This window comes from Podarcis liolepis, assembly GCF_965112155.1.
Source record: "Podarcis liolepis genome assembly, chromosome: 16".
NCBI classification, from domain to species: Eukaryota; Metazoa; Chordata; class Lepidosauria; order Squamata; family Lacertidae; genus Podarcis; species Podarcis liolepis.
The window spans coordinates 10,311,121-10,327,174 of record NC_139567.1 but is presented as its reverse complement, the minus strand read 5'-3'; the positions used below and the strand labels follow the sequence as shown (position 1 = coordinate 10,327,174).

The window sequence follows — 16,054 nt, the reverse complement described above, 5'->3', positions numbered from 1 at the left end:
GAGAGTAAGAAGCTGGCTATTAAAATGGATGAACGGAAGAAGAGTCAAAGACCAAAGAAAAGCAAGCAAACAAAAACAGGGCAAGCTGCAAGCGAAAGCCTAAAATGGTGCTCAGATCTACCCAAGGAGAGCTCCAGGAGCCTCAGTGGACAAGTCCACATGCCTTTATATCAACCCTAGGATATCCTTCTCACTCCGATAGGGCGTGGGTTGTGCTGTGGTCTCTTGGCTTGCTGATCACAAGGTCAACAGTTCGAATCCATGTGACGGGGTGAGCTCCTGTTGCTCTGTCCCAGCTCCTGCCAACCTAGCATTTTGAAAGCATACCACTGTGAGTAGATAAATAGGTACCACTGCGGCGGAGAGGTAGAGAGCATTTCCATGCGCTCTGGCACTAGTCACAGTGTCCCACTGCGCCAGAAGCGGTTTAGTCATGCTGGCCACATGACCTAGAAATGCTGTCTGCAGACAAACGTAGCTCCATTGGCCTGAAAGCAGAGATGATCGCCGCACCTCATAGTTGAATCTGACTGGACGTAACCGTCCTGGGATCCTTTACCTTTTGCCTTTACCTCTAATAGATAACAGGGAAAGCAGCATGAAACAACTTTTCCTCTCCCGACCCCCAGCCCCTCCCCCAATATTTACCTTGCATTTTCCATCATGCTAATCCATAAGGATGACAAATCTGCTACGTTAAACTGAAGAGTGCCAGCTGTTGTGCCACTAATAACATTTGTATTAAAATGGCCTGAGTGGCTTCTCCAGAGAGCTAAGACTAGCAAGTCACCCTTTTGTTGCCTCCAGTGCCAGAAAGTAAAGCATTGCCAATGTTGTGGGGGGCTGTGGGGGGGGGGAGAGTTTGCATTTCACATCATAGGACTCAATCACACTAAATGCCCCCCTCCCCACTCAATTCTGTCTAGCTTTGGGTAGCCTCCAGACAAAAGAAAAAGGTTAAAAATAGACTAAGCAAAAGGACAGCTGCGGTCAGTCATGGTAATGTGGAAAAACAACAAGAGGCAAATGCTTAAAAACAGGGACAGGACAATGGAGGACAGTGAACTCTGAAAAAAAAAATAGGTAGGCAGCACTAACTTTACACAATTTATTACTTTTTTATGACAACTGGATTTACTTCTACTATTTGAGTTTGCTGAACAGGGTGACACATGAGCCATTGCGACAGAAGATCGGAATGGCATGGCCGGCACTCGGTGCTGCCCTTTCCGAGTCACTGGAAAGTAGGTGCACACACTCCTTGGCCTGGTATCACGCAGTTCCAGGATATAGAAGCAATCTCAGTTTTCACAGAACAAGCCTCTCCTCTCGTCCTGCCGCACCTCCCAAAGCACTCCCACAGGTCAAAACAAAGGTATACCTAAGGAACATCTCCACAACGCTAAACAGGTTCACACAGTCCATTCTTAAAGCATGGAAGGAAAACCAGGCAAACTGCCCCCACAACCCCATGCCCATTAACCCCCCCTTAACAGTTTCACCCCCCACTATTCCATCACACAGCACAAAACTTGGCAAGCCAAAGGCCTATACTGCCCACCAGACTTCTACAAAAATAACGAACTCTTGTCGACACAAGAAATACAAGACAAACTGGGGGACTATAAATATAAATCAGGGAGCTTGAAGCTCAAAGTATTTAAGAAAGAAGAGCACCAATCAATCCTCTAACTTTAGAAGAAAAAACATTAAAAAGTTTGCAGCAGGCCAGGGAAATGTTTGGGCAATGCTTGCCCTTAAAATAATATGACTGAACAGCAGGGCAGTCAAGTTGCAGGAAACATCAAATTCTGGATGGTAGAAACTCAAGCAGACTGTAAAACCTCCAAAAGAGTCCAAACTGGGTGACTAGGCAACAAAATGGCAGCTGGAAGTACAGCACCCTAATTTTACCTATCTACTGACAATGTGTAATTGGCTCTGAATATCCAGGAACGTTCTTTGTCATAGTGGAAAGTTCGCTAAAAATGTCAACTCACTGTGCTGCACCAGTGAAAAGGGCAGAATCAGTGTAAGGAATTATTAGGAAAGGAGCAGAAATAACATCATGCACCTTGCCATTGCAGTGCAGGCCTAGCTAGAATACTGTGTACAATTCTGGTTATCCCCATCTCAAAATAGATATTTCAGCTTGAAAAGGGTAGCTAAAATGATCAGAGTTAAATCATCTTCCTTAAAGATTTTGGGGCCCTGTAGTTTAGGAGAGACGATTAAGTGGTGGGCTGGGAGGAGAAGAGAGGCCTCTCAGATCCTGAATTGCTGAGTCAATTTATATGCTCAGACAATACGTAAAGGTAAAGGGACCCCTGACCATTAGGTCCAGTCGTGGCCGACTCTGGGGTTGCGGTGCTCATCTCACTTTATTGGCCAAGGGAGCCGGCGTACAGCTTCCGGGTCATGTGGCCAGCATGACAAAGCCACTTCTGGGGAACCAGAGCTGCGCACAGAAACGCCGTTTACCTTCCCGCCAGAGCGGTACCTATTTATCTACTTGCACTTTGACGTGCTTTTGAACTGCTAGGTTGGCAGGAGCAGGGACCGAGCAACGGGAGCTCACCCAGTCACGGGGATTCGAACCGCCGACCTTCTGGTTGGCAAGGCCTAGACTGTGGTTTAACCCACAGCACCAGACAATAGCTCAGACAATAGCCATGACCAAATTTTCATTGGCGCTCCATTTGCTTTGGTTACTTGGATCGGATTCATACTTTCCATGATAGGGCTAACATAGTTTTCAAATTATACTTTTTCATTGCACTGTATTTATATGCTGCCTATTTACCCCAAGAAAGGCCCCCAAGGCAGCTTACAAAGAAATGTACTTGCAAACAGTTCAGGTAGGTAGCCGTGTTGGTCTGACACAGTAGAAATATATTTTAAAAAATTAAAAATTGTCCAGTAGCACCTTAGAGACCAACTATGTTTGTTCTTGGTATGAGCTTTCATGTGCATGTACACTTCTTCAGATTGCAAACAATATAGATGATACAGATTCAAAACAAAACCTTAACATTTCAAAAGCCAAATGCGTTCTTGTTTCTTCCAAAAAGACGAAGAGCATCCCCCCAGAAAAATGTTGAGCGAGCAAGAGGGAAAATGTAAGCAGCACTTTCTCTTTATAAGGGTCCCAGGCAGGGCAGCGGGGCAAGGCAGGTTGGGGAAGCTTGTCCTTTGTGGTTCCAGCAGTTTCTCCCTTGTAGCAATAGGCTACAACAGGGGCACCCATCTAATGTCACCATGACATCAGTAACCCAATAGGGCTTGCTGTAAGAACCAATCAGTGCTATCAGGCAAACTTGTTTGGAGCAGGGATCCACTTGCACCTATCGGGGCTTGCTGTCACCGATGATCAGTGCCAACAGCAAGCCTCACTTGCCAAATAACAACTGGGAGCGCGCTTTAGGACTCCCAATTGTTCCTTCGGCAGCCAAGTCTTTGCCTTCTCCCAAGGAAAGCTAATAGAAACCCTAGTTTTCCACCCTCAGCGTCCACTAGTAATAATAATAATTTTTATTTATACCCCGCCCTCCCCAGCCAAGGCCGGGCTCAGGGCGGCTAACAAGCAATAATAAAAACAAGTTGGAATGAATACAACTTAAAAACAAAATTAAAATACAACATTAAAATATTGAAACATTAAAATATTAAAATGTAGCCTCATCTCAGGAGGAGAAAGGAAAAGAAAAAAAGAAAGGGGGGGGGGGAGGGAATCAAATTGGCTCCAAGCCAAAGGCCAGGTGGAACAACTCTGTCTTACAGGCCCTGTGGAAGGAAATCAGATCCTGCAGGGCCCTGGTCTCAGGAGACAGAGCGTTCCACCAGGCCGGAGCCAGAGTTGAAAAGGCCCTGGCTCTGGCTGAAGCTAATCTAACTTGCTTAGGGCCCGGGACCACTAGGGTGTTGCTGTTTATGGACCTTGAGGCTCTCCGTGGGGCATACCGGGAGAGGCGGTCCCGTAGGTACGAGGGTCCTAGGCCGTGAAGGGCTTTAAAGGTCAAAAACAGTACCTTAAATCTGATCCTGTACTCCACCAGGAGCCACTGCAGCTGGAAAAGCACTGGGTGAATATGCTCCCATGGCAGAGACCCCATGGACCGTAAGACTTACTATTATAGTGATACATAAATCCGCTTTGATAAGGCATTCACAAAATGCAAGGATTACCAAAACAGGTCATCAAATTGACCTCTAATTGACAATCCACATGCATCAATCCCTCTAACAAGCGACTTAAGTGGCTTGTGCTGATCACTAGGGATGAAAAATGGGCCCATCCCGTTAAGAAACTGAAGGTGACTGCACAATTATGTTACTGCGGAACCCAGGGCAGAGTGCAGATGCAAGCTCTTACTCTTACTTTGCAACAGTAAAATCCAGTCTGATAGATTCGCCCAGCACACTGCTCAGCTCAGAGGAAGTACATCAAGATCGCCCTGCCTGGCATCCAGGCTAAGGGATGAGGCCCGACTCGTGTGGTGCAATTTCAGCTTAGAAAGAAAGAAGTGGGAGAATTGGGGGGAAAGTCTGCTGGTGGCTGGCAACATTTTGTTTTAATTTTAAAATGGGTTCTTAAATGGAGCAAGGATAAGGAGGGTGCTGGAGCAGACTTTGCAAAAGTTCCCTCATTGGAGCTCCATTTCCATGGAGACAGTTGTTATGGCAGCATAGAACAAACCTGGCTGATTCCAGCTTCCTAAAATGCCTAGAGACTACAGGAGCCAAAAGGGCTGGAGGACAAATAGAACAGAGAAGCAGGGGGGAAGCTATCAGATTTACAATACTCCCTCTCTCTCTTTCCTGGTAAGTGTAATGGATTTCAGGAGGATAAACGGACTAATACTCTTTAAAGCCTGGATGACTTTGAGAAGCTTCAGTTAGTGTTGAACACAACAGTCTGCCTCCTGACAAATCAGGAGCACATGGCACCCACATCAGGTCTTCACCATCTGCCAGTCCTGCCTTTCTGTTGATTTTCAGACATGTATCTAGTTGCTAGTTCTGACCTATAAAACCCCACAGAGGGCACTAAAATATTATTTCCTAATGCACAGGGGACAAGACAGGCATGCGTGGTCCCTCTGAAATTAGAATTCAGAGTTATTTAGTCTCATTGGCTTATTCGTTATTATCTCTAGGATTTTTCACCATGTTCAAAGGCTTGGATTACAATGATTTCAAGTTTCTGCAGGAAGCAAGGAGAAAGAAGATATTAGCATTGTTTGCACCAAGAAGCTCATGGATTCTGTTAATTTCCAGAGGATATTCTTCCAAAGGCCTAGACTCTCTCTCTAAAGTAGGGAAATGGCTTGGTCAACTGACATGTTCACCCTGACATGTCTTAGCTCAAGTTTTACTGAAGGATTATGGGAGATGAAGCAGTGAGGTCTGCAAAGGCAAGAGTGGTGGAAGACTAGTCACAAATTCAACCAACTGTAGTCGACAACTAGGGCTGCCTGCTTTATTCGGTTTAGTTGGCAATCAACTAAATCAGCTGACAAATTGATGAGGGTGAAATGTAGCCACAGTGTGGCTGATTATCAAGTGTGTAAAGACACATTTATTTTTTAGGGTTCTTGTTGGCTCTTGTATGATTACTTTAACCAAGATCACCATGTCTTTTGGTTATTAAACTGTCAACTTTGCTTACGTTTTCTTTAGTATATCTAAAAGCAATATGTACTGAGGTTTTGATGGCATGCACATTTCCTGAAAATGCAATGCGTTAAAAAGGCTCATGATCAACACACACACACACACACTTTGCAGTCCTACTTAGAGCCTACGTAAATACATATTTCCTGCAGTGAGGGCGGCACAACTGCGCACCCCAGCAAAGAAAAAATGCTTGCATGTGCTCCAGCTTAAGATTCCACTTTGATTTTATGTCCCGTGAGTGAAACATCTGGGCCCTCAGCTAAGTGCTGTTACCTTCAGCTACGGTAACCTATAGACAAGATGCTTAGAGAACTGTGTGGCCTGTTATTTGTTCCCTTTATAACTACATATGCTAGGACCCCTTTTAAGGAAGGATATATTATCCTCCGTATAGTTAAAGCTATGGTTTTCCCAGTAGTGATGTATGGAAGCGGGAGCTGGACCATAAAGAAGGCTTATCGCCGAAGAATTGATGCTTTTGAATTATGGTGCTGGAGGAGACTCTTGAGAGTCCCATGGACTGCAAGAAGATCAAACCTATCCATTCTGAAGGAAATCAGCCCTGAGTGCTCACTGGAAGGACAGATTGTGAAGCTGAGGCTCCAATACTTTGGCCACCTCATGAGAAGAGAAGAGAAGAGAAGAGAAGAGAAGAGAAGAGAAGAGAAGAGAAGAGAAGAGAAGAGAAGACTCCCTGGAAAAGGGAGGGCACAAGATTGAGGGCACAAGGAGAAGGGGACGACAGAACGAGATGGCTGGACAGTGTTCTCGAAGTTACAAACATGAGTTTGACCAAGCTGTGGGAGGGAATGGAAGACAGAAGTGCCTGGCATGCTCTGGTCCATGGGGTCACGAAGAGTCAGATACGACTAAACAACAACAATATATTATCCTCCTTTAAAAGGGACAGTAGTAAGAGGAAACCTTCTGAGACTTTAGAGCAGGCTTCCTCAACCTCGGCCCTCCAGATGTTTTTGGCCTACAACTCCCATGATCCCTAGCTAGCAGGACCAGTGGTCAGGGATGCTGGGAATTGTAGTCTCAAAACAAGGTTGAGGAAGCCTGCTTTAGAGATTACCAGCTGTTACCCAGTGTTATCCTCCTTCCTTTATGCTGGCAAGGAGGTGGTCAGTGGCTGTGTAACTCTGGGCATGTCTAGAGCTGTGTAGCTCTGGGCAATTTCCCCCCGTTTTCTTAATTCAGAGTCCCCAAAAATAGGGGGCATCTTATACATGGGGGCATGTTATACACGGAAAAAGGTGGTATATGAAAACGATGTATCGTTGGTATTTAACTCCTAGTTAATTAGCTAAAATGTATAAATCAAAGTCTAAAACATGCTGGAAATGTAAAGAGAATGAGGGTACTTTTTACCACATGTGATGATCATGTAAGATGATAAAGGACTTCTGGGAAACGGTATATAATGAATTGGAAAAAATGTTGAAAACAACTTTTCCTAAGAAACCAGAAGCTTTTCTGTTAGGTATTATAGGTCCAGAGATCCTGAAGGACCAGTTGAAACTATTCATGTAAGCGAACACGGCTGCGTGGATTCTGTTAGCCCAGAACTGGAAAGATGATACAACTCCAACCAAGGAAAAGTGGCAGATAAAATTGATTAACTATGTTGAGATGGCAAAACTTACAGGAGGAATTAGAAACCAGGAAGAGGCGGTCTTTAATAAAGAATGGGGGAAATTTATAATCTATTTGAAAAACTATTGTAAACAATTACACACATTGATAGGGTTGACAGAAAACATGTAGTAATAATTTGAACAATGGAATGATAAAGGATTTATAAGAATAGAGTTATGAAAGAGATGCAGAGGGAGAAATCATTAAATTAAGATCCACAATGGGGGGTGGTCCAATGGGATTACATATTTATGTTTTTATTTTGCTTGTATATGTAAAACAGAAAATGCTACACACACACACACCCACACACCCACACACCCACACACACACACACACACACACATCCTTTCTGGAGGACACATGTTGTACAGCTTTGGAGCATTTAGGGACAGTGAGACAGTAATTGAGGTAAGGAGCATGTTTTCCACTTGCAACTGCCTCAGTATTTAGAAAATTAGGATCTGGCCTTTATCATATATGCACTGCTCATGTCACTTGACTGCTGCGCTGAGTTCTACCTTATTACTGCACTCCACCAACAACTGGAAAAAAGAGCTAACTGGACAACTGCAGAAGATCGCCACTGGTGTTTTAAATTCCAGATATGGTTATGTAAAGGTAAAGGGACCCCTGACCATTAGGTCCAGTCGCGAACAACTCTGGCGTTGCGGCGCTCATCTCGCTTTATTGGCCGAGGGAGCCAGCGTACAGCTTCCGGGTCATGGGGCCAGCATGACTAAGCCGCTTCTGCCGAACCAGAGCAGCGCACGGAAACGCCGTTTACCTTCCCGCTGGAGCAGTACCTATTTATCTACTTGCACTTTGAGGTGCTTTCGAACTGCTAGGTTGGCAGGAGCTGGGACCGAGCAACGGGAGCTCACCCCGTCGTGGGGATTCGAACCGCCGACCTTCTGATCGGCAAGTCCTAGGCTCTGTGGTTTAACCCACAGCACCAACAGCGTCCCTATGGTTCTGTACATGCAGCCTAAACAAAATAAAGAATTCATTCCTCAATCTCCAACAGCTTAGGGCTTGTAAGTTCCACACATTAATTAAGCCATGCTCAGGGTTTGGTCATCAATGAGGGAAGATACTCGCAAGTATCTATCTCCAAGTTCACCAAAGAAGTGGGTCCCAGACTGCATCGCAGGCTTGATCTGAATGTCAGTTTAAAAAGCTTGAAGACTCATTTTCAAAGAAGTGGAATTCCTCTAGCACAGAGGTAGGAAGCCTCAGGCCCTGGCCTCAATAGTCTCCCTAGGTCATGCCCCCTACAGGCCCCACCATCCTCAGCTCTGCTCTGCACCCTCCTCAAGGGCTTTGACTTGCTGGAATGTAGCTGCACACTTAATTGTGATTGTGTCTCTTGCTTGCCTGGATGAAAGATAAGAGAGAAACTTTGGGCTTTTGGATGGCTGGAATGCAGCCTACTGCACAAAAGAGTCACATCTACTGATCCACCCACTTTCATCTCTCGTCACATTCATGGGTGACCAGAGATGAAAAGCCATGGGTTTTTGCAGACCCACAAGCAAAAGCAGAAACATGCAAGTGGCAGATTGGGAGCTGACAAGCCTCAACGGTTCCAGAAATTGCAAAGCAAAGATACTGTAAGAAGCATCAGAATACTTGGGGGGAGGAATCTAGAACTGGACAAATGCAGGGTGGCAAGCTTGTTTGTTAAGAAGCATCTTCAGAACAAGCAGAAAGTACCCAGGGTGCTTTAGGACACTGATAACCAACTTGGTGCCCTCTGGAAGACGTTGGGACCCCAGCTCCTATCAGCCCCAGACAGTACAGCAGATGATCAGGGATAATGGGAGCAGAGGTCCAATAACATGGGGCTACCCATGCCTTAGGGAAATGAGCTACTGTTGGCACCTTACAGACATTCAGGGAATATATTTCTGGGAATCAATCATGCCTGTGCTGGAGACAGAAGACAAGAAGGATGTCTACCCAGAAGACAACCCTAGGAAGAACGATTATGGCAATCTAAACCACCTGCCATGCCGGCCACCTAAATAAGAGCAGAAAACCACAGCAATGGCCAAAAAATCAAAACTGTTGAAACTGTAGGAGGAGAGGGTTGGGAAACGTCAGCTTTTAAATAAAGGGTTCAGCATTGCTCATACTTAGCTGATGGTAGTGGGGATGATGGGTGCGTCCATGTGTTCCGCCTTGTTCTATTTTTGCTTCAATGTGTCATGGGGGGGTGGTGAAAGCTTTTTTAAAAATTATTTATTTAAACCAAACATAAACACCAACAAATCTGATGTTCATCTCCTTTCAACAGCCATGCTCATTTGTATCTATCATTCTTTCTCCTCCTCCAGCCCAAGAGTCCACAGGTACGATGTGCCACTGTTGGGGAGAATTGGCATCCTTCTCCTGATTTTGGAGGAGAGAAATGACTTTCCCAGGCAGTATGTAGAGTCGTGCAGATGCATGGAAAGCAGTGAGATTCCTTGCTGCTTTTCTGAGTGCGTGAAACTTGGAGCAGGGCAGAGCTGAGGAGGGCAGCAGGGACTTCTTCATCCCAAGTTGCCTGGACATGAGCACCATAGGACATCAAACAAAACACTGTCCTTTCCTCAGCAGAAAGGGGGAGTCAGCTGTGGCAAGCACAAATATTTCTTGACTACCAAGGCTCAAAGTTGAAGCCTAGAGTTGCTGTCCCTCGTGATTTCATTCATTCATTCTGTGTATATGGCACAGAACTTGGAATTCCCGAGAATCTTCATTTACCTTCTTCTTCTTTTTTTAAAAAAGGTGCCTTCCCAAACTCATGATTTGATGCAAATAGTTGCAGATCTACATAACATGTGTAAAGTGATTTCAGCATTCTGGAGCAGTGTCAGCCTGCGGAGTTCTGTTCTTTCCACATTGCTCCCTGGCAGGCCGTTTTACTGCTCCATCTTCATTTCTTCTTGCACATTACTAAAATACTCCAGATTCTGCAAACACAGGGCTCCATGTTTAGCTCTGGCAGCAGCGTCCACCACTAAGCAGAATCCACTAAGCTGAATCAAAAGATTCTACAAACACTTAAGAGATGCTCTTTGGAACATGCAAACTGAGCAAACACATGTAAAAAACAACAACCTGGCATGCATAAATGCTATCAGTTGACAGAATTCAGCATTTAGCACATAATGCCTGGCTAATTATTTTTAATGCAGATTTTTCTTTCAAAAAACAAACATCCTGAATAGCCCCCAATAGGCATTTTTGTGTTTTAGGAAAGGTTCTTTATAGTATTAACAATGACTTTGCTCTCTCAAACCACCTGGGACCTGACACATTTTGAGTTTGCATGTCGCTAAAGGTTTTTATTACAGTGGCTTAGTGTAGGAACCATATTAGACATGTGGGAGATTTCATACATGGACAGGACAGCAAATGCATGGCGGAGCCGGGGCGTGGTGAAGTTTGTCAAAGTTATACCCAAAGCTGGCAGAAGACATTCTCCAAGATGTTTGGAAAAGGCATTTCCCATCATCTGCTACCTGCTCCTTTAAGTTAGATATGTCAAGGGTTGAATCTGCATACAGGGCATGAGTCCTACCTACAGCAATAGCCCTCATCACACATGCCCAAAGAGGTTCCTTCATTGCTTTTCTGTTGCTTAATGAGCCCCTCAAATCAGCCCGAAGTCTATTTCAAGGAGGGCAAAACAGAAACCCCTGGCTGCCACTAGGCTGTCCCCAGGCACTTGAACTTTTTTCATCTCTAAAGCTACTCATCCAAACAGGAGTGGAAAGAGAAATCTTCAAGATTTAAGGTTGCAATCCTAAACAAGTCTACAAGGAAGTACTTCTCACGGAAAACAGTAGACCTGCACAGGGCAGGTATCCTTTCAAAGGAAAGGCGTGGGTCCCAGATGCTGTACCCACTTACTCTGGGTTACCCAAAAAGCACAGCAAGAACACGGAGTTAACAGCAAAATGATTCAGCTAAGAAATAACCAAGTTTCAAGCTAGCATGAAAACTGCATGAGGTCCTTTCATAGGCCTTCTCAAAGCCAGCACGTAGGAAGCCTGGCATTTCACAGAAAGGCACCCTGCATAGCAAAACAGACTGGAATTCATTTCAGTGGTCAGGCATTTAAATCATCTCTTTGACAGCAGCCTACGGCAAGAAGAACCCATCAAAGTAATTAACTAGGAGGTCAGAAATGCAAAGGAATGAACCGAGGACAGTGAGGAACATTTCATACGAGACATTCCTATTGATAGATGAGCAGCAATGGAAAGCAACTAATATGGTATTTTTCCTGAAATTTATTCTTCCTCAACTGTCACCTAGCAATGGGCATTCCACCAAGTTATCTAAACTAGTGCCATCCCTGTTGGTTGTTAAAAGAAATGTAACTTTAAGAAGTGGTGCCTGAATTTGCTTGTTTCCTTTCTCCTGCTCCATTCCTTTTCCCATTAGAATTTTAAGGCCATGTGTTTAGATTTTTATTGACTTCCAAGCTGCTCTAGGAGCCTTTTGGCTCAAGAGAATAAATACATGGGTGTTGCACCAAGATTCTAAGAAGACACTCCAGACTTCCTTGTGCAAGGCCACAGCAGTACTCAACACTGCTAAAAAGCCACTAAAAAGCCCCTTATAAGTCTGAACAGCCCCTTAGAAAGGGACCATGGGTTACAAATCAATAAGGTTAATAGAGTGAACGTGTCTCAGAGAAGGATACAATAGCACCATCTACTGGTGATCCGAGGAAGACACAAGGCTAAGAAAACTTATTTGACCATGAGTCAATAAAGAACGTTTTTGCTACTGCAAGATACGGGGTGTGCAAATATACACTGAAAGGACTCACATGTTTGCACATCAATTGGACGTACCTATAATGGTCACTGCCTGCAAGACATGAGGTTGTCACTGCTACAAATGCTGCATTGTGTTCACATCTCCCATCAGCACCCAGCCAGCATGACCAATGGTCAGAAATGATGCACTTTATGTAGTCCAACAACATCTAGGGGGCACAAGGTTCCTCAGCCCATTCACTAACAGCATTTGGAGGCTCAAAGCTGCCCAGCCCTGACTTAAGGACACGGAGGTTCCTGTTACACATCCAGCGAGGCTGGATCAGGATTAGGACACCACACGTGCTGGCTTTCTAAAGTAACCTTTCTGCTAATTCTTTTACAAATCAGGGAATCATCATGTTTTCAGAATGGCAAGCAAGTTACGTCACATTGCAAAAGAACACAACTTATTATTTTCAGCTCATAGATGGGCTTGTCAATTGCATACGATTTGTGGCAGAAGAATGAAAGCTACCTGATTTAATTTATGGCAGGGCCTGTGTTAAGGACTTAACTTTGTTGACACTGAGGGCTAAAATGCCGCCTTTAGCACAGGGGTAGGCAACCTAAGGCCCGGGGGCTGGATGTGGCCCATTCACCTTCTCAATCCAGCCCACGGACGGTCCAGGAATCAGCGTGTTTTTACATGATTAGACTGTGTCCTTTTATTTAAAATGCATCTCTGGGTTATTTGTGGGGCATGGGTATTCGTTCATTTCCCCCCAAAAAATATAGTCCGGCCCACCACATGGTCTGAGGGATGGTGGACTGGCCCACGGCTGAAAAAGGTTGCTGACCCCAGCTCCACAAGTCCACTGACAGAAAGACAGACTCCGCCATTGCTAGGAAATTTGGGCCAGGGGCAGCTCCCACAATGCTTGCATACACAAACTACCAGAAAGGAGACTTTAAAGACTGTATCAATATATTAGAATTAGAATCAAGGCTTTTCACCCAAGGAGGACCAATTTTATTTTATTTTTACTAACACTGATTTCAATGGGTGCCCTTTTCAAACCTAGACATCCTGAATTACCCACTTCTAAAGCCACAATGCTGCACTGAGGGAACCGGAGTTTGTTTTGGAGAGGGTTTCACTGAAGTTTCTCCATTTTAATGAGCAATGATTTTAAGCAAAGAAACCATGTTTTATTTAAACCAAGTCACACGCTGTCCTCTTGCCTGCAGCAAAGGGAGTTTTTTCTTGGTTAACAAAACAGCAGGAAGAGAGAGAGAAAAATGTAGGTTCAGTTGGGTTTCATGTCCTCATTTCCAGAGTTAGGCATCCAGATCCCAAAGCAAATAATTGATATGGAAGACATGATACACTCAAGCTGCATTTATATTTCCAACACCCGATTGAAGTTGTAAGGCTTCATTAGTACAAAAGAAAGTTACGGGCCTTAATTTTTTCAATGGAACAAAAGCACAATCCAGCCTTACTGACTGACCAACAGGAACGTTCCTCATTACAGTGGTACCTCGGGTTAAGTACTTAATTCGTTCCGGAGGTCCGTACTTAACCTGAAACTGTTCTTAACGTGAAGCACCGCTTTAGCTAATGGGGCTTCCTGCTGCTGCCGCGCTGCCAGAGCACGATCTCTGTTCTCATCCTGAAGCAAAGTTCTTAACCTGAAGCACTATTTCTGGGTTAGTGGAGTCTGTAACCTGAAGCGTATGTAACCTGAGGTACCACTGTATTAATTAATAATTAATTAATTATATACCGCCCTATACCCGAGGGTCTTATATACCCACCCCATACCACTCAGGCACAAGATACAGCATATTTTAGGAAGCCAAAGCTTAATTTATAGCCATTTGAAGCCCACTTTTTTTTTTACTGGATGTCAAACACAGCCTGAGGCAATGTGGAATCCAAGATGAACTCAGTTGTGGTCCCTGTTTGATTACAAACGAAAAATACATTTCAGAATCATGTCCTGATAGTTTGTTTTCAAAATATATGTATAAACTATGCAAGTTACCAGCGCCAATTCAAATAAAACAAGCAGCATCGAGTACAATATCTTATACTGGACCCATTAAAACAATGGAAACACATTCTTAGGCCCAAGTGGGTAGGACAGAAAAGATGCTATACATTCAGGATGATATCAAACAATTGGCTCCATCTTGTACCCCACCTGGATAGCTTGTAAACCAGAAAGTGGTGGTGGTGGGTGGAATAAGAGGTACCAGGTAACATTTCGGATCTGTATTACAATCCCTCCTTTGGAATGTCATGCATGCAAATTCAGTGTGCCGCCATTCATATAACTCCATCTGGAAGTACCTTTGAAAATTTCAATTTCTAGGTGTGGCAGAAGGTATGGCAAAAGTAAGCCCCATCTACCTTGAACCTAAGAAAATAATCTCTCTTCCTTGGGATTGATCTGTGACAACAGTGTCAGGCTGGATCTGTACATCACAGACTGTACCATTTCAGGCTATGGGAGGGGGGGGATAACTTTTGACTGCTTCCCCACCTAAAAGATCACTGGCAAGTAGAATACTATCAGGAAGTGTGGATCTAGCCTAGTTCTAATACTATTCTGTGTTCAGAAACAACAACAATAACAATAACAACAAACAAACAAACAACAATAACAAATACCCTTCCTATCTGACTGGGCTGCCCCAGCCACTCTGGGCAGCTTCTAACAGGTTCCACAGGGTCGGTGCCACTACCGAAAAGGCCCTCTGTCTGGTTCCCTGTAACTTCACTTCTCACAGTGTGGAACTGCCAGAAGGCCCTTGTAGCTCAGTGTCCAGGCTGAATGATGGGAGTGGAGACACTCCGTCAGGTATACAGGGCTGAGGCCGTTTAGGGCTTTAAAGGTCAGCACCAACACTTTGAACTGTGCTCAGAAACGTACCGGGAGCCAAAGTAGGTCTTTCAGGACCTGTGTTATATGGTCCCAGCAGCTGCTCCCAGCCACCAGTCTAGTGGCTACATTCTGGGTTGGTTGTAGTTTCCGAGTCACCTTCAAAGGTAGCCCCACATGGAGCACATTGCAGTAGTCCAAGTGGGAGATAACCAGAGCATGTACCACTCTGGTGATATAGGGCGCAGGTAGGTAGGGTCTCAGCCGGCGTACCAGGAAGTTCACATCAGGCAGCAGTGCTAACCTTTGGGCCTTCAGATATGGTTAGACTACAGTTCCTATCTACCTGACCACTGGTCCTGCTGGCTGGAGATGATGGGAACTATGGTCCAGCAACCTCTAGAGGGTCAAAGGTTAGCTACCCCTGACATAAAAGACCGTTCAGAGTTGTAGTCATCAGCTTACAGTCTGTTAAATTATTCCAGCATTCTACCTCATTACCAGGGAAACAACCACCAGCAGTCATATATCGGGGAAACTAAACATACCTGCAAATATAGGCTTAATGATGCAAATGTGCAAAACATATTGTTTTAAAATAAAGCCCAACCCACTTTAAAATTGACTGCATGCTTCCAAAACTAGCGTTTGTGATTCATGCATGGATTTTCAATGAACTAGCACCCAGAGGCTGTAAAATGCCAAAGAATTAAAGTTTAAATAGCAGGTCCTTTTTGACTTTGTTATCACATGGTGCCACGACATAGACATAACGCTTTGATCAACTTAAAAAAAATCTAGGCTTCCGACTGTTTCCAGCTTCAATTTTTAGAAGCCAGCTCCACATCTTGATAGTTTGCCAGCCTACCCAGTCAGCTGAGCGTACATCTCTCACCCTAACTCAACACCACATTAAGAGGTGACAAGACAAGCCTACCAGAGAGCCAAACTCAGCAGACACTATCAGTATTTGCCTAGCAATAGACAGCTTGCTCTACTTACGCGTACAAAAAGTAGCAGGGGACTACAGACCCAATACGCCTGGTGCCCTAGGAGGAATGACCAGTAGCACATTGAAAAGAACTT

General features: G+C 44.5%; 1 protein-coding gene across 1 annotated transcript in view; it reads right to left on the bottom strand.

The window, feature by feature from the left end:
* The window catches only part of NUDCD3 (NudC domain containing 3), a 56,181-nt gene that overhangs the window by 28,862 nt on the left and 11,265 nt on the right, over window positions 1–16,054 (bottom strand). The gene's annotated exons all lie outside the window — the stretch shown is intronic.